Source organism: Triticum aestivum, chromosome 3D (genome assembly GCF_018294505.1).
Source record: "Triticum aestivum cultivar Chinese Spring chromosome 3D, IWGSC CS RefSeq v2.1, whole genome shotgun sequence".
NCBI lineage: Eukaryota > Viridiplantae > Streptophyta > Magnoliopsida > Poales > Poaceae > Triticum > Triticum aestivum.
The window spans coordinates 498898150-498906361 of NC_057802.1; positions in this window are offsets into that span (position 1 = coordinate 498898150).

Consider the following 8212-nt stretch of genomic DNA (forward strand, 5'->3'; position numbering starts at 1 on the left):
CTGTTTTCTAAATTCCACGTTTATGGTTTACCCTCAAGACTTTTCAGCTGTGTTTGTTCTGTGGGAAAAAACCTTTTGGTGACTTCATCAATTTTAAGATGTTGTGCCGGCTCAGTATCTAAAAAATGCTTATAATGTACGATGGGCGTGCGTGACTTTATAGGATGAGTGTATGTGCATATATGTGAGAATCTACAATTAGACTGTGTTCAAAGAAGAAGATAAAACCAAATTAAAAATAGAAGATAAATCAGACCAACAAATGTTCTCCTAGTACTATTTTTTTGAAACAATTTTGTTGCGTAAATATTCTGTCAAAAGATCGGGCAACATCCCAACCAGCGACCTAAGGATTGATCTGCAAATACTACAGTCCTCCGCTCTACCAACTGAGCTAAGGTCGGTTTTTGTTAACACTAAATTATGCTAGTTTAATAGCATAAGAAGCTGTGACAAGGATTAGTGCACCAAATGCGCGACTTGCTAATCAACAGTGAGGAAAACAAATAGAGTAAAGAAATGCTTAGTAGTGTTATTTGGGAATTATAGGGTGTTCGAAGGGATAGAGGGATTGGTGGAATAGTTCATGGATGTATTGCTTGAGCCTCATAGACATATACTCCCTCCGTCCGGAAATACTTGTCGGTGGAATGGATGTATCTAGACGTATTTTAGTTCTAGATACATCCATTTTTATGCATTTTTCCGACAAGTATTTCCGGACGGAGGGAGTATATAGGAGTACATGCTCATCTTGGAGTACAAGACCAGGTAGAATAATATCCTACGCTATCCTAGCTTTCCTAATAATCACGATACTCAAACACCCCCCTCCCCCCACCTCCGCAGTCACAACGGTAGCGACGCAGACGGTGAGACTGGAGAAGAATCCGAAGGCAAGCCGACGGACACCCCCCACAGTCGTAACAATTGATACATCGCGGAAGGCGTGGCTGGAGTGGAAACCGACGAGGTTGCTCAAGCAAGGCGGTAGCCCTTTGTGAAGTAGCCAAGAGCGTACGTGGTGTAGCCGTGGTCGAGGTTGTTGTGCGAAGAACGCCGTGGTCGATATCGAGTCGGGGTAGCCGGTGTCGAGGAAGTCGCCGTGGAGCCGTGGAAGAAGAGCGATGGCGGCGGCGGCTAGGAAGGGAGTGCGGCGGCGATGCTCAAAGTAGGCGAGATATAACCCAACAGCGTGACGAAGACCGGCGCGGACAGTGGCGTTCTTGCGCCAAGGGAGGCGGCGCGGCGCATACCACTTGAAGTCGACGCGCGAGGACGGCGGTGGACCGCGGGCCGCAGCGCTATGGACCGAAGGGGCGACGCAGCGGCGACGGGCAGGTCGGGGCGACGGCGGGGAAGACCTCAGAGCGGTTGCAAGGATTGCGTGCCACGCTCGCTACGGCCCGATGGGGTGACGCAGTGGCAACGCGAGCGTCGGTGCAGCCTCGGGGACGGCTTGGAGCGGACGGCCTCGGTGCGGCGGTTGACCGCAGCACTACGGCCCAAAGGGGCGACGCAGCGGCAATGCGCGAGTTGGTGCAACCACGGAAACGGCCTCAGGGCGGCGGCAGGGACCATGGGCCACGGCGCTACGGCTCGAAGGGGCGATGCAGCGGCGGCGCGGATCGGTGCAGCCACGGGGAGAACCACGGGGCGACGGTGCTGCGGCCCTACGGGACGACACAATGGCAGCCCGTTGCTCGATCGGTGGAGGGGCACGCTGAACTCGGGGACAGGGCGGTGACCCCCAGCTTAAAGCGACGGGCGGGCAGAGGCGCGAATGACGGCCATGGCGGGCCACCGCGTCGCGCGAGGCTGCCGGGTCGGAGAAGAGGCCGAGTGTCGCGCCGGTATCAGAGTAGGGCGCACGGGGGTCGACGTCGGCGGCGGGCGACACAAACCGATCAAGTATAGATCGAAAAACCAAAATGAAAACGCCGATCAAAACGACCGGCGAGAGAGAGAGAAAATCAGAAGCAAGGGCTCGGGAAAAAAGCTCTGTAGGGCAGCCGGTCAACACGACCGGCAGACGAACCCTAATACGAGTGGCGCGGCCCCCGGCGGCGGTCTTGGAGGCCCACCGCCCCGGGGACGGCGCGCAGGGCGGAAGCGGCGGGCGACGGCTAGGGTTGGATCAATTAGGCTGATACCATGTTAGAAGGGATAGAGAGATAGATGGAATAGTTCATGGATGTATTGCTTGAGCCTCATAAATATATATATATATATATATAGGAGTACATGATCATCTTAAAATACAAGGCAAGATAGAATAATATTCTACCTTATCCTAGCTTTTTTAATAATCACGATCCTCAACATAGGGGACTAGGGGACAACGAGAAAAGGAAATGTATTTATTAGGAACCTAATCTTCATTTTGCGGCCTGCAAGAAACCATGATACAGGAGTAGAGGACTACCCCAGCTATGCTGCACCTGAGATTTTGACTGAATCTCTTCTCCTTCTAGAGGAGGATCTGTAAGTATTCCAGTAGAGGTAAAAAAGGATTTCTTGTGAAATTGGAAACTGATTTTGTCAATAATTTTGTGCTTGTGTATGGAGACGCATAAGTTGGAGGCAAAAAAATAAGGGATAATTAATTTGGTGCCCTTAGTTGTGTCCCATTCGACAGGTTTACCCCTAGTTTCTGAAAACACTTGTTCCTGCCCAAACCACTATGCTCCTCTTATGCTTTTTCCCTTTGACCGTTTGACCACCACTTTGGAAACTTCATAAACAATTCATACTAACTCAGAAAAATTGAAATAAGATATCAAAACGTTCAGAAAAGCATCACCTATATGTGCATGTCATTTGCATTCATGAAAAAAGTGTTGGCCAGTCCCCATCTCAGTTTTAGCTCATATGATCTTAGCATGAATAGAAAAATCTAAAAAAATTCTAAATTCTTTTGGTGGCAAATTTTGACCAATGTTTTGAGTGCTTGCCAAGTTTTCATAAGGGAATAGCATTCGTGGAAGTCGTGGTAAAAAAAATAAAATTATGGAGCATTGATTTTTGTTTTTTTGCCACGACTTCCACGAAATGTCATTCCCTTGTGAAACTTGGCAAGCACTCAAAACATTGGTCAAAGTTTGCCACCAATTTTTTTTAGAATTTTTTAGATCTTACTGTTCATGGTAATATCATATGAGCTAAAACTAAGATGGGGACTGGCCAACACTTTTTTTCATGAATACAAATGACATGCATATATAGGTGATGCTTTTCTAAACATTTTGATATCTTATTTGAATTTTTATGAGTTAGTATGAATTTTTTATGAAGTTTTCAAAGTGATGATCAAACGGTCAAAAGGCAAAAGCATAAGAGGAGCAAAATGGTTTAGGCAGGAACAAGTGTTTTCGGAAACTAGGGGTAAACCTACCGAGTGTGACCCAACTAGGGGCATAAAATCAATTATCCCAAAAAAATAAAAATGGATTCCTAGTTGTGCGAGTACATGTTTGCCCGTGATTTTGACATTACCAGAAAAGCCAGTGAGGAAAAACAAACCGATGAGCTATGGCAAATGAAGTACCATATTCTTTTTTCAATTCAATCCGTCGAGATTTGATCGATCCACAATTCCAGTAGATCAGCCGTTGAAATATGTAGAGCATCTTCAACAGGCACGCAACATGCGACACGCTAAAAAAGCGTTTACAGCGTCCCATAGTCAGTTTTTATGCGCAGCCTAGTGCTGGCGGCCGCTGCAAAAAATTGCGCGTCCGCCGCTCCAGCAGACGTGCTATATTTTTTTACTACTCGTCGTCTTCTCCGTCTACTCCAACTTGATACACATTCGACTCCAACTCGATACTTCATACATAGGCATAGATAGATAAAAAGATACATAGCTGGATTAAACGATAGATAAAAACGATACATAGAAAGTTCATAGCATAGATAGAAAAAAAAAGATATTTCAACTACTACTCCTCGTCCTCCTCCTCTTCCTCCGACTCCGCCTTAGTGATGTCCTCCTCCGATGTCTCAATGAAGGCGTCAAGATACCGATCGTCGTCGGAGTCCCAGGACGATGCTGCTCCTAGGTCGATGTTGAATTGAACGGCCGCCTTCCGCGTATGCCTGTCCCTGCGATAGGTGGCTTGCCCCGCCCTCCTCTCCTCCCTCTCCGCCCTCCTTTGCGCGAAGAACTGGCGCTCGTTGATGACGTCCTGCGGGAAGCGTTGGTGAAGGAAATATGCCCTAGAGGCAATAATAAAGTTATTATTTATTTCCTCATATCATGATAAATGTTTATTATTCATGCTAGAATTGTATTAACCGGAAACTTAGTATATGTGTGAATACATAGACAAACAGAGTGTCACTAGTATGCCTCTACTTGACTAGCTCGTTAATCAAAGATGGTTAAGTTTCCTAACCATTGACATGAGTTGTCATTTGATTAACGGGATCACATCATTAGGAGAATGACGTGATTGACTTGACCCATTCCGTTAGCTTAGCACTTGATCGTTTAGTATGTTGCTATTGCTTTCTTCATGACTTATACATGTTCCTATGACTATGAGATTATGCAACTCCCGTTTACCGGAGGAACACTTTGTGTGCTACCAAACATCACAACGTAACTGGGTGATTATAAAGGTGCTCTACAGGTGTCTTCGAAGGTACTTTTTGAGTTGGCGTATTTCGAGATTAGGATTTGTCACTCCGATTGTCGGAGAGGTATCTCTGGGCCCACTCGGTAATGCACATCACTATAAGCCTTGCAAATGAGTTAGTTGCAGGATGATGTATTATGGAACGAGTAAAGAGACTTGCCGGTAACGAGATTGAACTAGGTATTGAGATACCGATGATCGAATCTTGGGCAAGTAACATACCGATGACAAAGGGAACAACGTATGTTGTTATGCGGTTTGACCGATAAAGATCTTCGTAGAATATGTGGGAGCCAATATGAGCATCCAGGTTCCCCTATTGGTTATTGACCGGAGACGTGTCTCGGTCATGTCTACATTGTTCTCGAACCCGTAGGGTCCGCACGCTTAAAGTTCGGTGACGATCGGTATTATGAGTTTTTGTGTTTTGATGTACCGAAGGTAGTTCGGAGTCCCGGATATGATCACGGACATGACGAGGAGTCTCGAAATGGTCGAGACGTAAAGATCGATATATTGGACGACTATGTTTGGACACCGGAAGGGTTCCGGGAGGTTTCGGGCATATACTGGAGTACCGGGGGGTTACCGGAACCCCCCGGGGAGTTAATTGGGCCTCATGGGCCCTAGTGAGAGAAGAGGAGGGGCGGCCAGGGCAGCCGCGCCCCCCCTCCCCCTCTAGTCCGAATTGGACAAGGAGGGGGGGCGGCGGCCCCCTTTTTCCTTCTATTCCTCTCTCCCTTCCTTCCCTTCTCCTACTCCTACTTGAAAGGGGGAGTCCTACTCCCGGTGGGAGTAGGACTCCTCATGGGGCGCGCCTAGGGTGGCCAGCCTCCTCCCCCTCTTCCACTCCTTTATATACGGGGAGGGGGGCACCCTTGGGAGACACAACAATTGATCATTGATCTCTTAGCCGTGTGCGGTGCCCCCCTCCACCATAATCCACCTCGATAATATCGTAGCGGTGCTTAGGCGAAGCCCTGCGTTGTTAGCATCATCATCACCATCATCACACCGTCGTGCTGACGAAACTCTCCGGCGAAGCTTTGCTGGATCGAAGCTCGCGGGACGTCATCGAGTTGAACGTGTGCTGAACTCGGAGGTGCCGTGCGTTTGGTACTTGGATCGGTCGGATCGTGAAGACGTACGACTACATCAACCGCATTGTGCTAAAGCTTCCGCTTTCGGTCTACGAGGGTACGTGGACACACTCTCCCCTCTCGTTGCTATGCATCACCATGATCCTGTGTGTGCGTAGGAATTTTTTTGAAATTAGTACGTTCCCCAACAGTGGCATCCGAGCCAGGTTTATGCGTAGACGTTATATGCACGAGTAGAACACAAGTGAGTTGTGGGCTATACAAGTCATACTGCTTACCAGCATGTCATACTTTGGTTCGGCGGTATTGTTGGATGAAGCGGTCTGGACCAACATTACGCGTACGCTTACGCGAGACTGGTTCTACTGACGTGCTTTGCACACAGGTGGCTGGCGGGTGTCAGTTTCTCCAACTTTAGTTGAACCGAGTGTGACTACACCCGGTCCTTGAGAAGGTTAAAACAACTCTAACTTGACGAACTATCGTTGTGGTTTTTGATGCGTAGGTAAGAACGATTCTTGCTCAGAGGACGTCTAACTTGTTTTTGCAGGGCATGTTGTGATGTGATATGGTCAAGACATAATGCTATATTTTATTGTATGAGATGATCATGTTTTGTAACGGAGTTATCGGCAACTGGCAGGAGCCATATGGTTGTCGCTTTATTGTATGAAATGCAATCGCCCTATAATTGCTTTACTTTATCACTAAGTAGTAGCGATAGTCGTAGAAGCAATAGTTGGCGAGACGACAACGATGCTACGATGGAGATCAAGGTGTCGCGCCGGTGACGATGGTGATCATGGCGGTGCTTTGGAGATGGAGATCAAAGGCACAAGATGATGATGGCCATATCATATCACTTATATTGATTGCATGTGATGTTTATCCTTTATGCATCTTATTTTGCTTTGATTGACGGTAGCATTATAAGATGATCTCTCACTAAATTTCAAGGTAAAAGTGTTCTCCCTGAGTATGCACCGTTGCCAAAGTTCGTCGTGCCGAGACACCACGTGATGATCGGGTGTGATAAGCTCAACGTTCATCTACAACGGGTGCAAGCCAGTTTTGCACACGCAGAATACTCGGGTTAAACTTGACGAGCCTAGCATATGCAGATATGGCTTCGGAACACTGAGACCGAAAGGTCGAGCGTGAATCATATAGTAGATATGATCAACATAGTGATGTTCACCATTGAAAACTACTCCATTTCACGTGATGATCGGTTATGGTTTAGTTGATTTGGATCACGTGATCATTTTGATGATTAGAGGGATGTCTATCTAAGTGGCAGTTCTTAAGTAATATGATTAATTGAACTTAAATTTATCATGAACTTAGTACCTGATAGTATTTTGCTTGTCTATGTTATTGTAGATAGATGGCCTGTGCTGTTGTTTCGTTGAATTTTAATGCGTTCCTTGAGAAAGCAAAGTTGAAGATGATGGTAGCAATTACACGGGCTGGGTCCGTAACTTGAGGATTATCCTCATTGCTGCACTGAAGAATTACGTCCTGGAAGCACCGCTAGGTGCCAAACCTGCTACAGGAGCTGAACCAGATGTTATGAACGTCTGGCAAAGTAAAGCTGATGACTACTCGATAGTTCAGTGTGCCATGCTTTACGGCTTAGAACCGGGACTTCAACGACCTTTTGAACGTCATGGAGCATATGAGATGTTCCAGGAGTTGAAGTTAATGTTTCAAGCAAATACCCAGATTGAGAGATATGAAGTCTCCAATAAGTTCTACAGCTGCAAGATGGAGGAGAATAGTTTTGTCAGTGAGCATATACTCAGAATGTCTGGGTATAACAATCACTTGATTCAACTGGGAGTTAATATTCTGGATGATAGTGTTATTGACAGAATTCTTCAGTCACTGCCACCAAGGTACAAGAGCTTCGTGATGAACTACAATATGCAAGGGATGGATAAGACGATTCCCGAGCTCTTCGCAATGCTAAAGGCTGCGGAGGTAGAAATCAAGAAGGAGCATCAAGTGTTGATGGTCAATAAGACCACCAGTTTCAAGAAAAATGGCAAAGGGAAGAAGAATGGGAACTTCAAGAAGAACGGCAAACAAGTTGCTGATCAGGAGAACAAACCCAAGTCTGGACCTAAGCCTGAGACTGAGTGCTTCTACTGCCCCAAGTATTTGGCGGAAGGGTTCCGGGAGATTTCGGGCTTATACCGGAGTACCGGGGGGTTACCGGAATCCCCCGGGGAGTTAATTGGGCCTCATGGGCCCTAGTGGGAGAAGAGGAGGGGCGGCCAGGGCAGCCGCGCGCCCCTCCCCCTCTAGTCCGAATTGGACAAGGAGGGGGGGGTGCCCCCCTTTTTCCTTCTCTTCCTCTCTCCCTTCCTTCCCTTCTCCTACTCCTACTTGGAAAAGGGGAGTCCTACTCCCGGTGGGAGTAGGACTCCTCATGGGGCGCGCCTAGGGTGGCCGGCCTCCTCCCCCTCC